Source organism: Tetrao urogallus, assembly GCF_951394365.1.
Source record: "Tetrao urogallus genome assembly, chromosome: 26".
Taxonomy (NCBI): Eukaryota; Metazoa; Chordata; class Aves; order Galliformes; family Phasianidae; genus Tetrao; species Tetrao urogallus.
The window spans coordinates 2415408-2441514 of NC_136839.1; the positions used below are offsets into that span (position 1 = coordinate 2415408).

A 26107-nucleotide genomic window follows, 5' to 3' on the forward strand; every position below is an offset into this window, starting at 1 on the left:
CCCACTTCTGCAGGTTCTGGAGGGAACAAAACCCCTCTGCCCTCCTTCTCAAACTGCACCATGTTTGTAAGGAGCCACTGGTCATGAAATACAGCCCGACACCAGCATGGAGCGTGTGGCCACACTGGGGTGAGCTTCACAATGCACCCATGTTTGGAGAGCTCACAGTGCCTTGCAAAAGCTGTCGCCCTGCAAGGAGCTGCTGCAAAGGAAAGCAAGCAGCAGCAAATCTTTTCTGCATCAGGTGGCTTGACCCAGCAAACAAAGAAGCTGGGAAAAACCATCAGATATTACTGAGTGAGCTGCACCTCTGATCTGCATGGCTGAGAAGTGAAGGTGAGAGCACACAAACATGTGGGTGCCCGGGGAACCCACACACTCTGCAGCCCTCAGCTGACTTCCTACCTGCTTTCTCTCTGCTGCAAGCACCAAACGTGGCCCAGCAGGAACATAAATGTGCTTTTGCTGTTGTGTGCATCACACCATGGCATTTTATGGTCAGCTGCTACAACAGCACCTCACCAAACTGTCACCAAACTGCAGGGCAGATGGGAACACAAAGAGTAATGTGTGTGTAAATCCACAGCTCTGCTCTCCTGCATTAGAAACCCTTGTATTACAGAAACACAACCTGAGCATGATTTGTTGGACAAGTGCTCAGACTACCCAGGAAGCACAGAGCACAACACAGGCAGCAGCAGCAGCGTGCACGTGCAAATGCAGCACTGCACAGCACTTCAGAACTCAGGAACAAAACAATTCCCTTTTCTCCTCCTCTCATCCCCCTGCAGCGCTTCTGATGCAGAGCACGGTGCCTGCATGGTGCAAGCAGAACCCACCGATTCCCACTGCCCGTGCCCTGCACAGCACCTCCAGTTTGGTGCCAGCAGATGAAGGCACATTTCCACCACCATAAGCAATCGCTGCAGCCACCTGCAGGCTTCCCCAGCCTCACGAAGACCTCCACCAGCCTGAGCTCTTCTCTCTGGCATATTTCACCATATGAAGAGCCCCCTGCTGCGCTTGGCTCAGCACAAACCTTTCCAGAGCACATTATTTATCCAGGAATTGACTTCTTCCATACTCTTGTTGCACAAGCTGAAGGCAATTTGACTCCACCAGCCGCAGGTCAAACCCAACATCAGCCCTCCCCAAGCTTTGGACGCTACACCAGAGCTCTGCAGCCTTACCATTGCTCTCTGGGGACCAAAAACAGTGCAGCAGGAAGGCAGAAAGCTGCCGAGAGCTCCCAAACCTCTGCCTTCCCTTTGCTTCCCTCTGCCAGCTTACAGAGCACCTGAGTGTGTTGAACAGCACCGGCCCACTCTGCTGTTTAACAGACAGCATTCATTTGGATCACACAAATAAAAGTGTAAAATCTTTCATTTGAACCTCTCTCCAAACACTCTGCAAAGCGGAACTGCAGCCCCACACCTGCTGCCGGGGCAGGGGAAGCTGATCCCTTCTTTTTAAGCATCGCAGACTTCCAAATGATGCTGATGGAAGGGTTGATCCCACCTGCTGAGCTGGCAGCACCTGCCCTGCTAGGGGTGACAGCACGTGCCCGGATGGTGCATGCAGCACAGGAGGAAGAGCAGCAGTTAAATACGATTGGAGAAAGGCAGGGGGGAAAAAAAAACTCCCACGTGACATCAGTGCACGTCCTTGGGATGGGTCTGAGTCCTTCCCAACGCACAAAGCATGCAACTGCGGGCTGCGTTCTGCCTTCTGAGCACAGCAGCCCGCTGCAGCATGAGGGACTGAACCCCAGGTGAGTTCTGGCTGCTTCAGGAAGGGGTGTGTGCTCCGATGGAGTTATCCTTTGAACAGGTAATGTACATAGAGCCCTGCTGTGAACACAGCAGCACTTCAGTCCGTGCATTCCAGCAGTATGAGCCGCGCTGGGTCCTGCATGCTCAGCAGCTGGGTGCAGCAGGGCTGTGCAAGCCCTGTGTAGATAAGCACTCCGGAACACGGCTGCCACCTATACGAGCTTAAACCAAGCTGATGCACTCAAACAAGGCTGCAGGGTGAAGATCAGCAGGGATCATCCCTACACGACTGTGGGAACCCACAGTCCAAGCCCAAACCTCGCTGCACCAGCAGCAAGCAAATGAGGCACGGCAGGACTGGGCTCCCATGGCCACCTGAGATCCCAGTGAGGATGCAACAGACCACAAAAGCAGTTTCAAATATGACACTCAGCTCTATTAAAGGGCCAATTATCCATATTAATTCTGCACGTGTGTTACCTACCACCGGGCAGCAGCCCCGGGGCAAAGGCTGGCAGCACGAACACAACGCAGCGCTTCGTGTCCATGCAGGCACAATGACTGCTCTCTAACAAGATGCCAACAGAAATCTCACAATTACACCAACTCTTATTTGAAGCAGTGGTTTCCCATCCTCTTTTTCTCCTTGCTTTTTGAGATGTTCCAATGCCAGTCCTGACAGCAAGGTGAAACACTGCCAATATCTCCAAAGCTCACTGGGAGAAGGTGGATAAAAAGCCATGCGCTCCGCTCACGTGCAATTCAGATGACACAAATCCAACTTTTTCAATTCTCCCCATCTTCAGCTGCTGAAGGAAACACACCCAGCTCAGCTGCTGTTTGCAACCCCCTCCTCTGCAGGGCCACTGCTCTGCTGCACACCGTGAGCTCTGTGGGCAGACAGAGTTAAACTGCCCAATGCTTTCACAGCATCACAGAATGGCCAGGGTTGGAAGGGACCTCAAGGATCACGAAGCTCCAACCCCCTGCCACACGCAGGGCCACCAACCTCCCCATTTCACACCAGCCCAGGCTGCCCAGGGCCCCATCCAACCTGGCCTTGAACACCTCCAGGGATGGACGGGGCATCACAGCCTCTCTGGGCAGCTGTTCCAGCACCTCACCACTCTCACAGCAAAGAACTTCCCCCTGACATCCAACCTCAATCTTCCCTCCCTCAACTTCAAACCATTTCCCCTTGTCCTGCTGTCTCCCCTTTCCAAGAGTTGATTCCCCTCCTGTTTGTAGGCTCCCTTTAGGTACTGAAGGGCTGCAATGAGGTCACCCTGCAGCCTTCTTTTTCTCTCCTATGACAGCTCCAAGAGAGGAAGAGGAACCCCACGAGCTCTGGAGAACAATCTCGTTAGCTGATGACAACACTGCTGCCTGCCAAGGAGCCAACATGAACAGTTCATTTGGCTGAGCTGCCCCCACCCTGCGGATGGAACCCACAGATGCCGATGGGCTCCTCTGTGCACAGTGCTGCTCAGTTCCATCCAACCCATCCCTGCACCCAGCCATGCCCCACGCTGCTCAGGGCCACGTGTGGTTTGCATTGCTCAATGCCCTCCCTGTGAGCAGCAGCCGTGCAAAGCCTGCACAGCAGCCATCGCTCAGGATATGAAAGGTTTGTTTTGGCATCACTGCTCATTAAAAAGGAAAAAAAAAAAAAAAAGAGAGGAAAAAAGAGGCCAAGTGGCCTAGGCAAGTCACTACATGATGCCTGAACTCCTGCACAGGGATGATGCTGGGACAGGGCTGCACAGCCTGTGGTCACGACGGCAGAACCCAGAGCTCTTGTGCTGCAGCCGGTCCCAGCAGCACTGCCACTGCAGCTCGTGCTCCAGAGCAGGGCTCCAAGCCAAACCTCTGCCCCATGCCGCTCTCCTGTGGCACTTTTTCTCCCTAAATCCCTTCCTAGCAGAAAAAATGTTTCTTGGAAAATCAAGCAATGAAGCACCATGCACCACATCATCCCTTGAAGTCATCCTTTAAAATGGAATGCCCCGTGCAGGATGTCCACACCAACGGGACAAACACTGCGCTCAGCTCCTCTCCAGGAAACTGAAAATTATCACTGCTTTGTTCAGCTGCGATTCGGAGGAACCCCCTGCACATCATTTTGTGCTTCTCATTTTGGTTCTGAGCCACAGAGAACGCTGTCAGCACCTGAAAGCACAGCATCCCCAGCACGCTGTCCCTCTGGATGGCACACGCTGGCTGTGTGCTGAAGATGAGATGTTCTGGTCCCATCTCAGAGCTCAGCACCTCCCAGAGCCAGCAGTGGTGTGCAGTGACTCAGCACAGTGCTGGTGGTGCTGAGTCACTGCCATGTGCTGGCTGCTCCCAGCCCTCCCAATGGGAAGTGTGGGCCCTGAGGGCAAGATATGGCACTGCTCCTCCAGGGCCTGGGGACGGCAGTGCAGAGCCCTGCTGGGGGCCTGGGGTCAGAGCTGGATGCAGCCCTTGAGATACTCACAGAATCACAGAATGGCCTGGGTTGAAAAGGACCACAGCACTCATCCAGCTCCAACCCTCTGCTGTGTGCAGGTCACCAACCAGCAGCCCAGGCTGCCCAGAGCCACATCCAGCCTGGCCTTGAATGCCTGCAGGGATGGGGCATCACAGCCTCCTTGGGCAACCTGTGCCAGTGCCTCACCACCCTCTGACTGAAAAACTTCCTCCTAATATCCAACCTAAACCTCCCCTGTCTCACTTTAAAACCATTCCCCCTTGTCCTGTCACCATCCACCCTCACAAACAGCCGTTCCCCTCCTGTTTATACGCTGCTTTCAAGTACTGGAAGGCCACAGTGAAGTCTCCTGGAGCCTTCTCTTCCTCTTCCTCTTCTCTCACTGAAGCCATAGGCAGAAGGCTGGGTGCAATTTCAGAATCCATTCCCAAGGAGGGTCCACATGTTCTGCCAACACAACAGCAGCTCTGCTGCTCCCCCAGTGTGCCAGCAAGGATGGAACCCGGGCTGGGCTCAGCTCTGCTGGTGGGCAAGGATCCTGGTGCCAAGGGAAAGGAAACTGAACAGCCACAGAACCATCAAGGCTGGGAATGACCTCTCAGACAGACCCCTGCGTCCAAGCCCACCGTACCCACAGACCCTCAGTGCCACATCCCCACGGCTTTGGAACGCCTGCAGGGATGGGACCCCTCCACCCCCCACCCCCTGGGCAGCCCATGCCAACACATCACCAAAGTGTTTCCTGATGTTCAGCAGTCCTGTCCTCGTGCCACCCCCAAATGCCTGCTGAGGAGGGCACCCTCCCAGCACAGACACAGGAGTGTAACCTCCAATCCGGCTGAGCTTTCACCCATCTCCACCTGCCACCTCTAAAAGACACAAAGCGCTAATTTCCCACCAAGAAAAACCCCAGAAATAGCCCTAATTGTAAAGGGCTCTGTGATGGAAGCCATTGGGTAAACTATAAGAACAACCATCACCTCCATACGATGTCACCTGCTGCTGAGCTCATGAGCAAGGCACTGCCTGCTCTGGCTGCAATGTGAAGCTCACTGGTAGTTTAACACATCCTTATTGTACCAACCTCACGCTTCATGAAACACAGCTCAGTTCACAACAAACTTCTTCCAAGAGCGCGTGCTCCTTTTTGCTGAGCACAGCCCTTCATGAGCGCTGCTGCTTTAAGTGCCACCTCCCCAGCTGGGCTGAACTGCACAGGAAAACACAACCGCTGTCTATCTAGATGTAAGTCGTGCCTCTTCCCTCAGAAAGCAGGATGTGGCAGCAGCACCGTACCCTTGTCAACCAGCTCCCTATGGCAAGCAGAGCAGCGGGGCACAGCTCTGCACACTGCAGAGGACACAGCCAGCACCCCATGCACAACCAGCACCCAACCCATCCTCCTGCATCTCCAAGCTCCTGAAACGGTAAAGATTGCAACTCCATTCAATGCAAGCATCTCCTTACAAGAGAAAAAAGGAGCCTTGAATTCTCCCACCGAACACCCAGCAGAGCAGACACTCAGGGCGAGGAGCAAAGCGCCCGAGGAGTCGCAGCGTCACCCCACAGCAGAGCCCTTTGTGCGTGTGCAAATGGAGCAGCGCCGAGTCCTTCTGCTGGTGGCACCGGCCCTGCGGGGAGGGGAACGCAGCCTTATGCAAATGGAAGCCATTGTTACAAGGGAAAATTTATTTCACATTCCTGAGCAGCGGCAGTTCCTGGAGCATAACAATTGGTGAGGCCCTTCTGCTGAGCACCGCATATTTTTACGCTCCGCAGTAAATCAATATTCCGTAAGACAGAAACTCTGTTCAATTATTGCCAGCCCAGGATGGAGGCTCTGGTTGGTGAACAAGTCACAGGGTACAGCATCAGAACAGGACTTATTTGGGACGTGCTTCTCATCGTTCACAAGTTTACTTAACGCAGAACGGATGGAATGATGCTCTGGGACATCACCCCGTGCACGGCGCTCGGTGCCAGCGCCCAGGGAAGCAATGAGTCCCAGCACACACAGCTCCCAGCTCTTCCCTTTCCACTAGGCAGCCATAGGACCAAAGGGTGCAGTCCTGCCCCGTTGGGCTGGCCGTGTTCAGCTCCACGCATTCTGCAGCCCAACGGCAAAACGAGATTCGGGAGAAGCGCTGATGCTGCTGCAGATCTGCCCCCAAAAGTGGGAAATTTCCATGCTCCTGAGCTGTCCTCCTCTCCTTATGCGTCCATCGGGGCACCAGAAGAAAAAGGAGAGGGTTTGGCAAACAAGTCTCAAAATATACAACCCTAACCAGGCTGTGGATGCCCCTCCTTGGAAGCATTCAGGGCCAGGCTGGATGGCGCTGTGAGCAGCCTGGCGTCCCTGCCAACGGCAGGGGGTTGAACTAGATGATCTTAAGAACCCTTCCGACCCAAACCATTCTATGATTCTAACACAGCTCTGAGCCTCACGGAACGAAGCACAAAAGCTCGTTCTTCAGAAGCGCTTCCACTCCTCTCTTACTGCCCAGCACAGCCAGCAGGCTTTTTGATTCGGCACAAAAGCCAGAATTGGGAGAAAAAAAAGAAAGAAAAAAAAAAAAGAAAAAAAAGAATTATTTGGAGCTGCACGTTGACATCAAAACAAAACAGGAAAACAGGTAGAAGGAAAGAAGGATTCCCAGCCAAAGCACAAGCTGGAATCAGCACAAAATAGAGCCAAGATGGGGCAGGTGTGGTGGAATGGTCAGCAGAGGGGTTTAGTGAGAGGAGATGGGGATGTGCACAGCTCCAGAGGGTGCAAGCAGGGCTCCCTGCACCCAAAAGTGGCCTCTTTGGTCTAAAACAGGCAGAGCGAGGACAAAGCTGCCCATCAATGTTACATCTGAAGGTCATTTAGCCAAGGGAAGGGGCAGACGTGCTATTTCCCTTGGTCCCATGCCAGGAGTTCCCTCTCTGGGCGCACAGAGCAGGAGCAGTACGGCCTGCGTGCCCTGTATCTGAGAGAGGAGAAAAGCAATCCTGGCTGAAGGAATGCTGATGGGTACGGCAGCGTGAAGAAGTGCAGAGAGAAGCAGAAAGAAAAGGGGGGCAGGACGCCAGAAGGCCAACGGGGGTCAGGCTGTGCTCGGCGTCGGGCAGGGAGCGGGGCAGCAACCAGCACTGGGAGCAGAAGAGCCGAGGAACGAGCAATTGGATCCTGCAGCAAAGTTTCATGGCAGAGGGTTTGGTCTGAGCACAGGGGCAGGTGCTGCTGTTGGGCAGAGGGAGCGGGGATGTGGAGCTCCCGGCTGTAACAGAGCTGCCCCGAGCAGCACGCTCCAGCTGTGAAAATCCCATTTTATTCCCATTAGGAGAAGAAAGGCTCAGCCCGCATTGTTCGGCTGCATTAAAGCCCTTCCGCTGCAGATGCTCCGAAGGGCTGAAGGAACACATCGGGGGGCACACAAAGAGCATCGTGGCTTTCCAAGGAAGGACAGAGCTCCAGCCAGGTCCAAGCGCCTTCCTGCAGAGCAAGCAGCCACTAATGAACGCCACTAACGAGGGGTTCTCAGGGAACACCCCATCTCCCTGTGATCGGCCACATCCCCCTGCTAGCACGTGCCCCATTTTCTGTGCCACCAAAAAGTCCACATCCCCAAATCTCTCGGCCACTCCTGGCTCCTTTACACGGCTTTTCCCACCGAGGAGCACGCTCACTGAACCTGCAGGTCGCTCTGCGCCTTCCCACAAAGCACAGCTTAAGAACCAATATTTCAGCCTGCGTGGAGCATCGCTGCCAGCCTTGTCTGTGCAAGGAGCACCGAGTGCAGCACATGGCAAGCAAGCTGAGGGCTGCAGAGTAGCAGCACTCACCATCCTCCCCTCTGCACACTGGTGCACGCTGCCCTGTGCTACAAGGGCAAAACACGCTCAGCTCAGGCAGCTCAGTGCAGAGTCAAGGAAAGACTCATTGACTCATTGCTTCCACTCCACCTGTCCCCAGGACAAAGGGCTTCAGTCCCAGCGCCGCTGAGCATCCATCCTTCACCAGGACTCAATGCACTGTACAGCAAGGACCTCCCCCCGAACATAGTTTTATCCACAGGAGGCCCGTGCTGCTCGCTGCGGGTTGACAAAGGCCTTAATGTTGAAACTTACAGATACCCTATTTATTTTCCTGAAAAGAGTACGGGGTAATTCAAACCCTGGGAGAGCACACAGGCCTTGGAGGAGGGAAGGAAGCAGTCTGAATGAGCCTGCAGAGCTCTTTTTTGCAGGGCCAAGGGCTGGCGGTGCTGACAAACGGTGCAATTCCTATGCATGCCATCCAAGCTGCAAATCCCTCTGCAGAACAAGGCCAGGGTTTGCACAGACTGCCCTGACACTGCAGGCTGGAAGCAGGTTGGGATGCACAAACAGCTCACGCAGCATCTGGTTCTCATCCCGCAGCATCGCAGCCCTCCATCAGCATCCCAAATTCGGGTTTCAGATGTGAATTCTCCTTTAGGTCTCTGCACACTCAGGGGAACCCCTCTGCTCCCAGCAGGTTGAGGTGAGCAGGGCGAGTTACTGAGCCCAGAGGCTCTCAAGGACACACCGCGTTCCTACCTGCACCATTCCTCCATCCTTCTGCCCAGACCCTACACAGCCAGGTGATGAGGGACCCCAGAACAGCCCCAAACCCCACCCCCAGAACCACTTCCATTCCTCCCAGCTCTGTCACAGCTTTTCCTAACGTAACACGGCCAAACAAAAAGCCAAACCATCGGTTGGTGTATGACAGGAGTTTAGGACAGGAGTTTATTTCAAGCACACACGCGCATCCCTGTCTGCACGTGCAAACCTTTAACTTTCATTCTAGATTGCTCCAAACAGCCCAGAAATAAATGATGTGATTCTAAAGTGTTCCAAACACCTTTTTAAAACTGAATTGCTGGAGAACTCACCCATAGGGCACCAATATTGGCAATATCCCACCAAATGCTGCAGGTTTTTTGCCCCATCCTCCATAGGGCGCTGCTTACTCCCCCACCCCCCCACCCTGAATGCTCACATCACAAACCACTCCTCCATTTACACAGAGTAAAGTACAAACCTTCCATCTCGTTAGACGTCACTCCCTCTGTTTGTGACCTAATTACATCCCCAGTGTTGGTACCAGGGTGAGCAGCTCCCTGGGCACATTGGGGCAGGGGTTCACATGGCAAAGAGCACAGAGCAGAGTCCAAGTGCACAAAGCCAAAAGGCAGCAGCTCACAAAGTTAGAGAAGTGAACAATAAAAAAGGAGAGATGGAATTGAGGTCCAAGCAGGAAACCCCCACCTGGCCGGGCAAAAAAGCAAGGAAGAGAAAAAGAAGGGTGAGAAGTGGCACTGTGCACAGTGATACCCATGGGGGGATACAGCCCCAGACCCACCGACCCTCTGCTCCATCACACATTTGCCTTTTGATCCCAGCTGCACTACCGACATCTTTTCCTCATGCATACCATCAGCAGAAGTGCAGCTCACCCTTCTGATAGCTCTTACTCACCAGGTATCCGTCAGCACAGGCAGAAAGTTGCTTTAGAGGCGGCTGCAGTTAATATCACAGCCTGAATTCCACCATAACCAACAGTTTGGTACCTTCCTTTCTTTTAATTAATTTAGCCCATGCCAGAATTGCTCCTTGGGCTCAGGACCAAGCACACAACCCAGGCAGAGCTGCCAGCAGCAAGGAACAAAGCGATGTGAGGGCTCCCAGCTCGTGCCCAATCCTGTGCTGGAACAAGATGTGTGCATTACACACACACGCACACAAGAAGAAACTGAGGTTGAGAAGGGAGTTTGTGGCTTTCATTTCAGTTCTGGAGAGCGAGGAAGAGGGGGGAGGCAGCAGCAGCACCCCCTGGAACAACCCACAGGGGACAGCTCGTGTCTGGGATTTGTGTTGGTTTGGCATTAAAACAAAAGCATGTGATCCGATGTACGGCAGCCTGCATGCGGTTCTCTTCATTTAATTTTTATTTTTCAACTATTTTTAAGTACTTCTCCCCCCCCAACAGCTCTCATCCCGCTGTGACCCCGCAGCTCACGCACCAACACCAGGCCAGGAGTTCAGTGACCCAAATTCCCACGTACACTTGCTAAAAGGTCCCATATAATGGGGATGAAGAAGTTGAGAGTTCCCTAAATCCTCCCCTCCCAGCCAACATCTGCCAGCACAATGTTCCACCATGGGGAAAAGTGAAAAAGCAATTGGGAAGGAAGTGCCTGGGGATGCTTCACCCAGATCCCAAGCAGCAGGACAGCTCGACCCCCACTGCCAACGGGACACAAAGTGCTGCACCCCTCTCCCACATTCCTCCCCTTTGCCACCTCTAGCAGGAAGGCACAAAGATCCCCTGTGCCTTTCAGAGCAAATCCAACCACACCGCATTTCTCCCTGTGCATGCAGCACCACCAAGCCCTGATCACATGAAGTGTTTCCCAACGGTTCAGACAAGGCACGAGATGGCTGGAGCTCGGAAATGCTCTCACCAGAGATGCTTGGTGGAAGCTGAGCAGGGTGTCAGGCTCCCCATTTACCAGGAACACTTACAGGGAGATATGGGAGCACTGCTGGCCCTGCGCAGATGAGCAGAACGATGGCCAAGCAGCCCCAGTCGCATTCATCACAGTGGTGCGAGCTCAAAGCTTTGTGCTTCCAGAGCAAAACCAGAGCCAAGAGCAGCTGCAGCACATCCCTAATCCTGATGTGAGAACAGCACAGGGCCAACAGGTGTGGGATCAGGAACCTGGCCTGGTGACAGCCCTCAGTGCTCCCTTCTGCACAGGCATTGCTGGGACAAAGGAGTCACTGTCCAGTGCTTTGGAAATCGAGTTCCTCTTCGTGGAATTCCAGTGTCACCAAATGAAGGCTGCAACCCAACCATCACCCTCCAGCCTGCCCTGTGGCCAATCCTTGCTTCCAGCCTTGATGCTGCTGGAAAATTCTCTGGTTTAACCAATCTCACTCATTATAGAGGGGCGGAGGCACCTGCTGGTCCTGATGGGCGGCTCGTGGGCTGGGCAAACTCAACAAAGAGGAAATCAGTTTGGTCAAAATTCAAACACTTGGACTCCACCACTGCATAAAGGGTTGTGCAAACGCATTTCTTAAATAGGTCAGAGACACAAGGAAGCAGATGAAAGGCAGATGGCTGTGAGAGAAGAGAGGCAGGAGGGAGAGGGCATCTAACCCAGGAGAGAAGCAACCAAGGAACTCCTCCATGAAATCCCTGTTTGGTTTCGCCCTCCTGCGCAGTGGTGCTGACATGAAGTGAAGCAACAAAGTCCCTTTTCCATTATGCTGGGGAATAAAATGAGGAGAAAGAAAACAAAGCCCACACAAAAGCATAGAATTGCTCAGGTTGGAAAAGATCTTAAAGATCATCAAGTCAGCTCCCAGAATCTCCAGGTCAGAAGGGTCAACATTAAAATGGAATGGAGCCCGATCACTTTTAACGACAGACCAAAGGACAGCGTTAATTCAGGGCACACTCCCCCCACCTCCAGAACTCCCACTGGTGTCCACACAACCTTTGTGCAAATCCACTGCAGGAATCCCAGCTCCTGCCATAACCAAACCCACCCCTTCGCCACCGCAGCGCCAAGCACAGCACAGCTGCGACCCCACTGCGCTCTTTCAGCTACTTCTCCTCCTGTTCTTCCAAGTCTAGAGCTCCACACGTTAAAAAATATATATGTAATCTTCTTAATATTTAATTGTTTGAAGGTAACCCTTGCTAAGACACCAGAACGGTTCAGGCTGGCAGCAGACAAAGCACAACCCAGCTGATCAGCAACGGAAAGGGGAGAACAGGAACAGGAGGCACTTTGAGTAATCTCTGCAGAAACGAGAAGCTAAATTAAACTTGATTGAAGGAACAAAAAGTAGTAAGGCTTCACTGACAGCAAGATGGCTTACTGCACGAGCAGCAAGTGAGAACAGAGCACGCTTCTGTCCATATTTAGCAGAAACAAAGGAGCGCAGGCTGGAATTACGGTACTGGGATTTATTTGTGTGGAGCCCTGGTGACACAAACAGGTAAACGGACCACTCAGCACCTCTATGCCGAGTTCTGCTCTTCATACACCGGTGATCCATCAGGCCTTATGATGTAAGGATATGGGAAAAATAAGTGCTGCTGATCTGTTTCTCCACGCTCTCTTCCCATAGTGCTCATAACATTTGGCTGTGCCAGCTCTGATATTCCTGGGAGACTGAGCCAAGGGTTTGGGTCACTCCATGGAATCAGCTCCACCACGGAGGCTTTAATCCAAGGATTTCACCCTAGTTTCCCCGAAATTCCACCTCCAAAGGCGCAGAGCTCAGTGCTGCATCACCCCCCATCCATCCCATACACTGAGGTGAGGAAGATTTGCTGCTGAAATTCGCACCCCAGCAAAGCAGATGGGAGCATCACCAGAGTGCGAGGTCCTGCAAGCTGCAGGTGTCTGACAGAGAGACTGCTACATGCAACCAGAACATGTGGAAAACCATCTCCTCCTGCAGCCACTTGTAATAAGCTTCCCTGGTGCTGCACCAGAGCTGCACTCGTCCTCCCAGCGCTGCAGCCACAACAAAATGAGTCCAAGGGGCAAACAGCCGAATGCATCCCAGCTGCAACTCACAGGAGAATCTGCCTCCTCAGTGCCCCACAGCTGATGTGAACACAGCCCCAGAGCGCCAGCAGTCACGCAGCCAACGCTGCTGCTCTCTCCCTACAGCCAGCGTGCAGCTGGGACTCGCACATGCTCCTATGGAACCAGGTTTCCACCAGCACAGCCCCACCAGCAGCAAGCAGTGAGTTCAGGCTCCTGCTGGGAAACACCTTCAGGAGCACAGCTTTGCTGGGAAGTGCTTCTCGGGGCAGTTGTCTCTTTCACAGGATATCCCCCGGGAGAGGAAGGAGATGACATAACCTGAACTTTCCTAAGAGTAAACATACTGGAAATGCAGCACACGGTGATTTTAAAGGGCAGAACAAACAAAAGCAGCAGCAGAGGGAGAGGTCACTCACCTTGCCTGGGGCACAGCTGGGCAGACCCCAAGCTTGGGGTCCCGCAGCTGTGTTTGCAGACCCCTCTTTCCCCTTCTCCTCTCCTGAAGCAGAAGACAACCCCCAGCATCTGCTCAGGAGGCAGCAACCACACATATGCTGCTAAAGTGAACATGCCACAGAACCCCATTCATTCTCAGTTCCAGTTTGCTTGATCCAAGCACACAACGCTTGCCTGGCATCACTGCAAGCTGCCTTGGGCCTCTCTGCACCAGGGCCAGTTGCACGAGCACCCAGCTGTGCTGCTGCTGCCCGGGCTGTGAACAAACCAACAGCCTTTGTGAGTGTATTAAAAAAAAACCTAAATACATCAGTTATTACTAAATAAAAATTAAGTCTCTCTGTCATCATATCACATAGCAGGAAAAGAACAGGCTGTACCCATTTTCAGCTGTTATTACTGAAAACAAACATGAAAGCAGGAGAGGCATCATCTCATTGCAGCAGTGCATCTTCCCCGCATCTGCTCACCGGGAGAATAAAGCTTTGGAGCCTCCTTTCTCTGTCTCAATGCTTCTCCTGTTTGCAGCCTTCTTTTATAGCACAAAGTCCCCCCACTTTGAGACCAAGGAACCACAACGGCTTCAAAACAGCTGAGGATTGTGGAGGAACTATTCCAGGCTCTGCAATGCTGGGAGGAAAACAGCGTGCAGCAAACAAGGCTTCAGAACGCACCCTCTGCCCTCTTCCTCTTTCAGCTCTCTAAAATAAGGCTAAGGAGGAAACCTGCCAAGGCACTGAAGAATAAGGCCACCTGCTCTGCTAAGGGAACTAAAGGAAGCAACAATGCCCCACGAGCAAAAGCACTGAGACTACGGGACACAGGGCTGTGCATCCCAGCAATGGCAGCACGCAGAGCCCCACAGGCAGCCCTGCAGCTCTGCCCAGCAGTGCTTTGGGGTACAGCAATGCTGTTCACAGCGGCCCCTGCCCACCCTGCCCCCAAACCCAGTGCTCACTGCAGGCAAGTCCAAGCTCAGCTCCCAGGTTAGTCAGTGTTCGCATCTTGAGAGCACTACACAAACACTGCATGTGCTCAGCTCTATCAGCAAGTCTAAGGAGAGCAGACTTGGCTCCGGCAGAGAGACTAGAATTACACACACACAAATTAAAATGCCTGGATCCTTTCCAGAGCGCATTGCTTGGAATTTGTCTTTCTGCCTGGCACTGCACAGCCAATATCTGCTTTTGCAGTGCACGAATATCTGCTTTTTGTAGGCGTGGTGCAGAGATTTGTACAGCCCAGTTCTGACCCCCAAAATGGGGTAAACAATAAAACCTTTGCGTGGCAGAACGTCCTCAAAAGCAGAGGAGAGCACAGCTTTTCTTGCAGGATCTCAGAGAACTTTTCGGCCTATGGAGTTTCTCCACTCTCCATACTGACACACTCCAACCGTAAGAAATGGAGGAGAAATGCCTCACAAGCTCTGAAAGCTGTAACCAAACTAGTACGTGCTATACATTAATGTTAGTACTTAATATTGATACGTTTCAGGGTGAGGTTCAGACGAGATCACTGGAAGCTTGCAAGCTTTGCCAAGCAGCTTCATAGGGAACCACAGTGCCAAGGTTTGCTGCAACAGAACATCTAAGCTCAGCTCCCACCACCTGCACCTGAACAAGCTTTTTTAATGGAAATTCTGAACTAGAAATGATTCTTTAATCAAAAGCTTATCTTCCCTCTGATCTTGTAGCGCATCACATGGCAAAGTGAAGACAGGATCCCTAGGACTTGGCATTTCCCTTCCTCATAACAAGCAGCAGCCTGGCTGGGCTGTGACTGTCACCCTCGCTGCTGCGATTCCCATCCCTGGAGCTGTGCTGCCCACGCAGGGCTGAGCCACGCACCCACCGGCAGCTCCCACTGCTGCACTGCATTCGTGATGGGGAGGAAGGCAGCACTGCCATCCCAGGGCACGGATGGAGGAGGCAGAAAGCGCCAGGAGGGACAAACGGCTCGCCAAGCCAGGAGGGTAGGAGGGGAATAGAAGTTGGAAGGCAAGCTTTTTGCTTTTTAATAAAGCAGGGAAGGCGTTTCTTTAATGACAGCTGCAGTGTGGCAGTGCTGCCTCGCCTTGCTTCATCCTTACTGCAAGCAGAGCCAAGCCCCGGCCATGCAGCCCCACGGCAGCCAGCTGCACAGGGCTGTCTGCTGACTAATGGTGACTGCAGAGCCAAGCAGCTGGTGGGGCAGCAGGGCTCTGGAGCTCCGTGCTGCAGCCCCTGGGCGCCGCTGTGCTGTGCAGGAGGCACTGCTGAACGCACCCTGCGATGCACACAGCACCTACTGAGCTCCAGCATGGATGTCACCAACCTGCAGCTCACCCTGGTCTAACAGCACAGCGGTCAGAGCACAAACCTGAAGAGAACACACTAAATAAGACATGGAATCCCTGTAACACACTTCCAACGCTGGTTAGGCGAACATCTGAATATAGAGTGCAATACCAGGGGGAAAGTTTCTTACTGAACTCCATCAATCACCATCTGCCATAGGCTGAACTACCTGCACCACAGTGCAGGGACAGCACCCAGGGGCCTCTGCATGCTTCAGCTCTCGTGCTCCATCCATTGTGTATTATACATGCTAAGGAGTGATGTGCTAGCTTTGCTGGAGCACATCAATATAAGCAGACAACAGTCTCTTAAGCCTAGCCAAGGGGGCACTCCATGGACTGCACAGCTGTCTGAACACCTCCCAGCTCCCAGACAAACCCACCTTCAGGCAGCGCCCGGGGGTTTGGGGCACAGGAGGACCCCGAAAAAGTCAGAACAGTGGAGTTGGAGATCCACCACTAGGACCTGTGGGTGCCAGGAAGACCAGAGGCAGCAGCTGTTTGCAAGTGCCCGATGGTTTTGTTTATTAACCTGTTCGAGTGATGGATTCTATTTAACAGCAGAAAGCAGCACTGTCTGCACGCTGCCATGCCAACTTCCAGCCCCTGAAATTCCACTGCATGGGACAGAGCTGCCTGCTCCCTCCTGCAACTGAATGCTGACTGACAGAGCAGGGCAGCAGTGCAATCTGACATCCAGCCCTGCCTCCTGCCTGCACCCAACCCAACCCCACGCACACCTCCAAGCACACAGCACAGGTTTCTGGCAACCTCACAGCAAAAATTTCACACGGCTGAATGCAGAGTTTGCAATTCAGGCCTTGGCTACTAACGGAGGGCAGCACCCTCAGCCTGATGAGCACAAGGAGGATGTTCAAATATTTGCAATCACAACAAAAAAAAAGCAGTCAATGAGGCTATAAACCACAGCTGCATGAGTTACTGACACGCTAACACTAATTTTCCTGAGCAGGAGGAAAGGGTGGCTCTGGAGAAGGACTTAACAGCTTTCATACTCTTCCAGAGGTAGCTCTGTACGAAGAGCAGGATGTTAATTCAGGTGCTCACCATACAAGCACAGTGTGCTACAAAACAGCCCCTGGGAAGCCGAGGACACAAATATCACAGTCTCGTTCCCACGTGGATCCTCAGTGGTCTTATAAGATGAGAAAGCTCCCATTAAGCTTCCCCTCTGCAGCACATCAGTCGCCTCTTTCCTCCCCATGTGCTTTGTTGGTTTCTTACATCTATTTTTGCCTTTTTGAGGACAGTGTCTGCAGGGTAACTGGACGAGGATCAGCTACCACCACTCAGACAGCGTGCTCTGTGCTGCCAATTCCTTACAGGTTTGGGTTCTAGGAATGAAGGGCTGTTAGAACTACACGGGTTGGCACTGAATTCCAGCAGCAGCACAACCTGGTTGGGAAAAAAAAGCCAGGAGATGGAGAGGAGACACAACACACACAAACCCCCACGTGGAAACTCAACCTCGAGAGAGGGGCCCAATGTTTTGTTACACCTTCCAAGAACTCTGCCTGCAAGGCCCTGCAATAAACACCTCCCAGCTGACCGCCTCCTCCCCCGGATTCCCACGCACACAACACCCTGCTGTGCTGCAATGACTGATGGCACCAGATCCAGTGGTTCCCAGCAAAGCCATGGGTGAACCATCAGCTCGCACAGCACATCCATCCGTGCAGCAGCTGCATCAACTCCAGCTCTGACAGATTCCATTAACATCTCCCAGCAATCAAAGAGAGGTTCAGACTCCAAATGACTTTTCCACCCAAAGTCAGAGCACAGCTATTTGGCAGAGGTGGCAGCTGAGGCCAAGAAGAGCAACAGTGAGATTGTGTGCTGTTACAGGGCACCAGAGCAAACCCAAACCCAAGTTCTTCCCTCCTCCTGCCATGAGAAAAGGATCTGAGATTCGCAAAGCAGACAGAACTTTAGAAGAATGCATTCCCAACCAGGACGTGCCTCAGTGATCACAGAAAGGAAGATGAAAGCTGCAGCTCAGGTGATGTTACTTTAGGAAGACTATGACTTCTGAGCAGCGAGGTACCGCGTGCAGCAGCGCCGAGCTTGGCCGGCTTCCCTTCTCTCCAAACAAAGGAACACTGTTCCTCACCAGCAGGCAGCCAATAGCAGCAAACAGCAGCAAATAGCAGCACATGCTTTCAGAGACACCTGTTACTGGGTGAGCTCCCACCAGCACAGCAGAGGCGGCCGCGTGGGCCCACGGAACCGCAGGCGGTGCCACAGGGCTGGGAGAACAGCAGCACCGCGCCCAGCCCAGCGCCACCACGCTCGCTTTGTTGTGATCCAAACAGCTTCCTGCTCTTCCTCAGCTTGATACAAACACCGTTATACAGTCAGCACAGATACTCGTGTCCCCGAGGGAAGACACAAGAGGATTTTCAGCTTTGTTTTCTGGACAGAGCAGTGTTTTCCCCTTTATTTCTCCACGGAAAAGACAAAATGTCGAGCTTTGGTCAAGAGTTACCAACACCTGCTTTACTTCAAACAAGAAATATCTGCAAGTAAACCAGTGCCAAGGCCTCCTGCTCAGCCTCAGCCCCAAGTCTGGGCCATTGGCACTCTGATCCCAACTGCAGCTCGAGCTGCTGAAGGCAGAAGCAATGCATCCTCCTGGCTCAAAGCACAGAGCCACAACATCTCAGAGCCTCCAGTCTGGAGGTGGGGGAAAGGAGGGTAAGGCCTAAGGAGAGGAAAGGACAGCAGTTAGTGATTTGTGGGAAGCTTTCCTCCTCGGGATCCCCAGCACAGAGCTCCAGGCTCCTCTGACCTTCATAAGAAGACAAAGAACTCATGATTTACATCCAGAACTTACAAAAGAACTGCAAGCTCTCCATTCTGCAGCAGGAACGCGCTCCCAGACAAGCTGGCTCTGCAGTCAGCTTGGTTTGATACGAGTTCTCAACCCCTTAATTCCACTTGAAGCAAAGCTTACGGGCTGTCTTCTGCTTATTGACAAGCTTCATCTTTAAAGGCTGCTCATAAAACCGCTCTGTGCTTTTGCTGCACAGAGCTCAGATGGAGCAGTGCTTGCTCATCAAAAGCAAGGCAAAGAGCTCCCACAATTGGAGCTACGAGATCCAGCACAGTGCTGCAGGAATGGAAAGGACAAGTCAGACAGCAAGACAATGCATGGGATTAATGGGTTCCATCTTCTGACCAGCAGCCACAAAGCGCCCACCCCAAACACCAAACACAGAGCAGCCCCCAAGGGCAGCCCTAAGAGCAGGACTGAACACCAGCCCTCGCCAGCATGCATGAAACCTATCCCACTAACTATCCCGCTTCCTACTTTGTTTGTGCACATTCTGAAGCACAAAAACAGCCACGGGAATTCCATTGTAATTTCCCTCCTTGTGCAATGAACGTATGGAGAAAGAACAAGACCAAATTTCCGATGCAAAGAGGTATTCCTGATGTCTGCACTGTGAGCAGCAGTCCATGCATGCAAAGATCTCACAATCCAACTCTCAGCCTGCCTGTGCAGCTCATTACCTGCCCTCCCCCAAACCTGCTTTTATGAAGTTATATCTTAATGTAATTAGGAGAGCCTTCAGGTCTCCTCCTGGTGACTGCATCTCTCTGGGACTCCGCTTCCTGCACCCTATTCCTGACCCTGAACCATCCCTCTGTGTCTCAGCTATTTGCTGCTCTGTTTACACATCTACATGGTCCTGCACTTCAACTCATTAAGCTGTTAATGATTAACATAACCCGGCAAAAAAGAACAGACAAATTCTTTTGATGCTTCATGGAAGAAAAAAAGAAAAGAAAAGAAAAGAAAAAAGTATTCATTCACTCTCTTTTAAACACAAGGATTCACTGCTCCTCTCAGTGAGTGTGAGATGCTTTCTTCCGTGTCTGGGCAGCCAGTGAGAAAGCAAAGCAATGAGCTGCCAGCCCTGCTCCTGGTTTTCAGAAGGAACGGGATGCTCTTCTGCTCCACCTTCATTCAGACCAGCGGGCAAAGAGCCCAGGGTGGAAGGAGAAGCCCCAGGAACAAGGACTGTGGTGAACATACTAAGAACAGAATCGTTACAGGCCAGAAGGTGGTTCCCCATGATCCATAATGCCTTAAAGAACAGAACAAAGCAGAAGTCATCGTCCTGCCACGTCACCCCTACTGCTCACAGCCTCCCTGGGCACTCTGCACATCCGTACCCCCACCCAGGTAGGGGCAGAAGGGCGCAAACTGTTGGCTGCTCCACCAGAAACCTGTTTCCCTTGGACAGCCCTCGCCTGGTGCCTTCAATCCGGTTCAGTCGGTGCTTCTGCAGTGAGACAAAGGCTGCTCTCACCTCCTGAGCACAGCCGTGCAGTTGGAGCAGGGACGTCTGACTGCTGCACGTGCACCCCATGCAAGGGCTGCAGGAGGAGCAGGAGCAACACATGCACTCACACCTCAACTTTTAGCCTTCTTTATTGGCCTGCTTCTTTAATTTAGGTCCCAGGCCATCAACAGAACGTTATTTAATATCAGGCTCTGATTTGCAAGAAGAGATTCTTCTGGAAGATGGGGTATTTTTAGCAGCTGCCTGGATTGGCAGCACTGAGACAGCAGTACGAGAGGCAGAGCTCCCACCACAACCACAGCCCTCCTCAGCTGCTCCGAAAACCATCAGCTCCATCTGAGGGGGAGAGGTTCTTTAGAAGGGCAGTGAATGGGGTTACAGACTCTTCTCCCCATGAGTTCCACCTTCTGACAGAAAAGAAGGCCATACATTCCTTTCTTTATTTACATGCACAAGCAATACGTTGCATTCACGTGTTTGGAAGCCAGGACAAGAGTGAACAACCTGAGCAGTGACAGCATTCAGTCATGCAATGACAAGCAAAGGCAGCAAACAGAAACAGCTTACAATACCACCATCATCCGTATCTCAATGCTCAAGAAGACCTGGAGATATTCATGCAAAAAACAACAACAGAACACAGATCCTCACTCCACTGAGATTGCACTGTTCACAGGTTGCCCAAGGAGGCTGTGGATGCCCCATCCCTGCAGGCATTCAAGGCCAGGCTGGATGTGGCTCTGGGCAGCCTGGGCTGCTGGTTGGTGACCCTGCACACAGCAGAGGGTTGGAACCAGATGAGCACTGTGGTCCTTTTCAACCCATTCTATGATCCTATAATTGATATGATTCTACAACCTGCTGCCCACAGTGCTGGGGCAGTGGGCACCACGTGGGGGTTTGTGTGTGTTGTGTCTCCTGTTTTTTTTCCCAACCAGGATGTGCTGCTGCTGGAATTCAGTGCCAACCCGTGTAGTTCTAACAGCCCTTCATTCCTAGAGCCCAAACCTGTAAGGAATTGACAGCACAGTCAGCAGTGACTGATGGCCATGGCATGAGTGGGACCAGTGGTGATGGTGGGGAGGCACAGGGCTGGTCCTGAGCCCCACTGCTTTAGGACAGTGCTCTTCTGACCCACTCTGATGTTAGTCAGACATGGCAGAAGAAAGCCTGAAACACATGGTTAAGTTTTCAAACGCATTCAAGAGCTCTGAAGCCAAGGGTTTCACAACAGAAGCCAACACAAAAGTAATTGTATCAGAAACAAAGAGCAATCCACTGCGAGTCGATTGCTGCATCGCCTCCAAGGGTCCAAAGGGCCACGTGGGATGAACGGCTAAACTGTTCTGTGCTCTCCCTCCCCCAGACCCAGAGGGTTTCCAGCTTTGGGAGGGACAAGGCATCTTCCCATGGGCTGCCACGCAGTGCTCCAGCATTGCTACTCAGCACACACAGCTGGGACCGCCCGCAATGTTCCACCCCAGTGAGACAGATCTCAGCACAGAGGGAAACTTTCCCTTTAAAATCACCGTGCGATCTCTTGTGCCCGATGCCAGGACTCTCAAACTGAGCCCAGCCAGCACTGAGCTAACAGGCAATTACAAAAATCTGTGATCACTCCTTGCTCTCTTTATGTTCCCTTTGGAGGCAGGAGGAGCTGCTGCTCAACTCTCAGCCCCATACGGGCCGCAAAGGGATGCAGGCAGTCCCTAAGGGCTGTGGCACTGCTGTGAAAAGCCACGATGTAAGCCCCACTAAGGACAAAACCACCAATTCTCAGCACCTCCTTTGTCCAGGCAAGCATCAGCTACGTAAATAAGAGATGTTTTTGGACCAGTAACTCTCAGAAATGAAGCGAGACACGGGGAGCTCCAATACTTCCATTAATGCTCCATTTGCACCAGGTCAGCAGTTCTCAAGGGCAGTGGGACAGGCACAGACACATCCCTGTATTTCCTGTTGGACCAAAATCCCCCGGCTCCAACCAGCACCACTCTGACTTGCTGGGAACTCCAACGCCTCCAACAGAGCCCTCAGAGCAGAAAACATCCCCCAGCAAGCTCCAAAGGGAGGGGAAAGCGCTTCAGTTCCATACAGCAAACCCTTAACACAGCTCCGGGTGCAGCTGGCTGTGAGCAGGCAGATGAGAGCGAGATGAAAGCGGGTCTGAGGGATGCCACAACATCAGAGCACAACAATAAAGAGGATTCCTACGGCAGATTCCCCCAGTAACAGAGCAGCAGCTAGCTTCTCATTAGCAGGGTCTGCTTCGTCATTGCTACGAGAGCGCTGACGTCTTGTGCAAGCATCACAGCTCCAAGTGCTGGGGATTCATCCTGAAATCTGCACTGTGTGCCAGCAGGTCTCCCTCGTCCCCTACCTGATCTGGGAGCTGCACCACTGAGGGCAGAAGCTCTCAGATCCACGCTGTGCCATGCAAAGGATGGGAGGAGGGAGCGGAGCGCGGTGCAGCCGGAGCAGCAAACCCAGAGCTCCTGCCCTCGGGGAGGGGAGAATTCATACACACAGCGTTCTGCTGAGAACTGCTGGGGTTTCCGAGCAGTTTTTTTTTCCATATGGCCACCAGAAGACGTGAATCAAGTCGCTTCTCCTTAAGGTTTATCACGGAGTGCCTTTGTCCAAGAGCTCACCTTCACTTCACAGCAGGCAAAACAAGCAGCTCCATCTGCAGAGCAGCTAATCCCATCAGGGCTTACCTGTACCCAGCCCAGCAGCGTTGGGTTTCAGGCATTTAACATAACTGATGCACACCTGGTCGCAGCACACACACAGAGGGACAAGGCAGTGCTGTGCCATGACAACTCAGATGGGTCATGAGAGCTCTCTGCTCCTCCAGAGGACACTGTTTTGAAAATAAACACCGCTCCAACAGCCAAAACAAGGAGAATTAGCAGCAGCGATACACCTTACACACAGGAGATGGGGACGCTCGTGCAGGAGGACAGCTAATGGTTCAAGGAATGTTTGGGTTGTGCTCAGGGACGTGGTTTAGTGAGAGCTATTGGTGGTAGGTGGATGGTTGGACTGAGTGACCTCGTGGGTCTTTTTCAACCTTGGTGATTCTATGATTCTAATGCAGGAGGGGCTGCAGGACAGATGCAGCATTCCCAGCAAAGGGTGAAGGCGTTCATCACCACCACAGCTGGACACAGATGGAACTTCACCCTCTGAAGGCTCAGAGATCTGCTCGTGCCCACTGAAAAAGCAGCTGTAAAGAAAGCAAAGTTACACGCTGTGTAAAGCAGTTTAAGATCTAATACACGAGTCTGCAACCAAAGCTTTCAGTTAAGATTTTCCACAAGCATGACTGAATGAAAGCAGGTTTAAGCCACAAGGAGTTAAGGTGCTTTGGGTGGGAGGGGGTGACCCAGAGGCTGCATAGGAGCGCTGCCCTCGGGCACAACATGAATCAGCACAGGGAGGATCTTCTCTACACCTCAGGTTGAGTTATTTCATCTGAAAGGCAAGGCTCTGACCCATGCTGACAGCACAAAGTCAAATGATGATACTCAGGTGATGACAATTAGGACTAATCTGCATCAGATTTATCTGCCTTGAAATAGAAGCGGTTAAAGCCTCGCAAGCCCTCCCAGCGATGCTGCCGTTGCTTCAAGTTATTTTTTTGCTGTGTCAGCACAAACTGCATCTTCCCTCTGGCATTCAGGATCAGATGCACAGGACAGGAGAGCAGCCCACGACAGGGCAGGAGCACAGAATCCTTCCCTTGTTCCAGTCGGACACGGTGAAAAGGCAGTGCCACAAAACGTTGTACGTGGAGCAACAGCCCTGCAAGCGTTTTGCATTCAGAGCTCAGCCCCACAGAAGGCTGATTGTCTTGGTTTTCTGAAATAGCCAGCACTGGAATAGCAGCAGTCACATGGAGCAGGGCTCCGATTCACACAAAAATAGGCAGACTTCACCGTTGTGGTTTTTATTTGTGCTGCTGTCCCAGCCCAGAAATGGCAGTAGTTGCTCAAAAGGAACCTTCTCCTGGCCAGTGAGATGCAAGCTGTAGCAGAGCTGGAAGCACACAGAGCCTTGGCCTCCTCACATCTGCCACCACCCCACACACTGAGCACAGCTATGATTTGCACTGAAGCCACACTACTATGGCAGAACATAGCACAGTGGGACACACAGCTGCCCCTAACAGCACTGCGAGAGCTCAGCCTGGGTCCTCAGCAACTGCCACCTCCAAAAAAACAGAAACCTACAGCCCAGCAGCCATCCCCTGGCACCCAGATCACAGCATGTGGGCAGGTGGAGCAGTGGGGCAGGAGAAGCTCTGCACAGAGGGGATGGAAGGGGTTGCAGCACATTGCAGCTTGGGCTGCACAGAAGCTGCACTGCTCCCTTTCAGCGGGTGCAGGAAAGACACCCGTGGCCAATGCAGCTGCAGCTCCCACCTGGCACGCACTCACCTCCTCCAGCACTCCCAAGGCCAGCTGCTGTGGGTCACAGAGCCACAGGGCTTCAGCCACCCAGATACAAATAGGAGAGAAGGGGGGGGAGGGGGGAATGAAAGAAAACGCTACCAGGATGCAAAGCACTGACACTGTAATATTTGATCCCTTCCTGCAACGCAAGGTGCCTTTACTTGCATGGCACAGTGAGAAGCAGCTCCCAGAGGCACGTGCACGCCAGCAGCTCCTGCAGCATCCCAGCACAAAGAGCTGCTGCTTTGCAAGGGACTAAATGGGCAGAACTAAAGCAGGGAGCTGCTGATAGGGACAGAAGAGGACAGCGTGCCACCTGGCCAGCAGCAGCTTCCCTGTCACAAGGCACTGCCTCGGAGGACTTAATACCTAACGCAGTTGAAAGATTAAATAACTAACTTGATAACAGAGAGCCAAAGATAAGACACACGGAAGTGAGACGTTCATGCATTGATGTTTAAGCTAATCTGGACTGCAGCAATTTCTTGCTGGGTTCCTACAGGCGATTTACCTGCAAGGTCACCCGAACCCTTTGCTGTCCTCCACCCCCAGCTGGGCAGGGACCACACAACTCAAACCCACGTTCATTAGGCACACACGCACAAATTCCCCTCTTTGAGGCCTTTCTTTTCTCCAAGAATCCATTTTTGAGACTTCCATAAACTCTCCCCTAAAAACAAATGAGAAGAAAAAAAACCCGACCTTGCTTCTTGCTCCAGAGCGGATTGGATTTGGTAATGCAGTGTAACATCATCAGCTCCGAAGCAGCAAAAGCTCAATATTGGTCATTAAATAGCAGCCACCAGGGAATGCACTAACTGCTGAGTGCCTGTAAAGCCCTATGAGCTCCTCTGCTGCAAAGACACCCAAATGGAGCCATCCCAGCTCTAATCCAGCTCAACTCACAGAAAACCCCACCAACACAACGGGGGTGGCAGCTCCAAATATTTAACCCAGTATCCTAAGAGACGGAAGCAAGCTCCAGCTGCAAGCAGGCTGGGGTGAAAAAGCACATGTGAGATACGTTCAGCCCAGCCTTGGGCAGTGAATGACAGCACAACAATCAGCTTCCACCCCCCCCAGGTTCACAGTCCTCCATTAATGAAGTCCTGCCTCATACAAATAAAGTCCTGCCACATTTTCTACGTCATGTATTACTATGGAAACTGCAAAATAAACGTCACACATGCAAGCCTACAGCTCTGCTGCATCAGGGATACCTCAGTGCTCCTTATTCCTCTCTTTTAATTTGGTGACCAAACATTTTGAGCCCAACAAGTCACTGCTATAGCGCGGGTGGCATCAGTGATTCTGCACTGCTTTAAGATACAGAACGTTTCGTTAAACGAGCAGCCCAATGAAGTTACATCTCCCAAGGCAACCCCAGCGTGTGCCCAGCGTGCTGGGAGGCTCTGCAAGAAGTGAAGTGACACTGAGAGCTCCAACAGCACTTTTTGGTGCTGCAGCTGCAGGGACGTCCTCTGTGCAAGCGTGAGAGCTCAAAGTCTGCGGGGATGCATGCATCTAACAGAGCTGGAGCTCTAAAGCAGATCAAATATGTTACAGAGTGGAGTGCTTGAGGACAGAGCACGCTCTGCCATTCATAAGACAGCACCAATTAATCCGCTCCAGCAGCGGCGTCACGAGGCGTGCCGGCCGAACTCCGCCACCATTATCACAGGGAACATCTCGTATTGCAGC

At 52.5% G+C, this 26107-nt stretch overlaps 1 protein-coding gene across 2 annotated transcripts in view; it reads right to left on the reverse strand.

The window, feature by feature from the left end:
- The window catches only part of KANSL1 (KAT8 regulatory NSL complex subunit 1), a gene marked incomplete at both ends in the record, with an annotated part of 52370 nt that overhangs the window by 19301 nt on the left and 6962 nt on the right, over positions 1-26107 (reverse strand). The window lies entirely within an intron of this gene.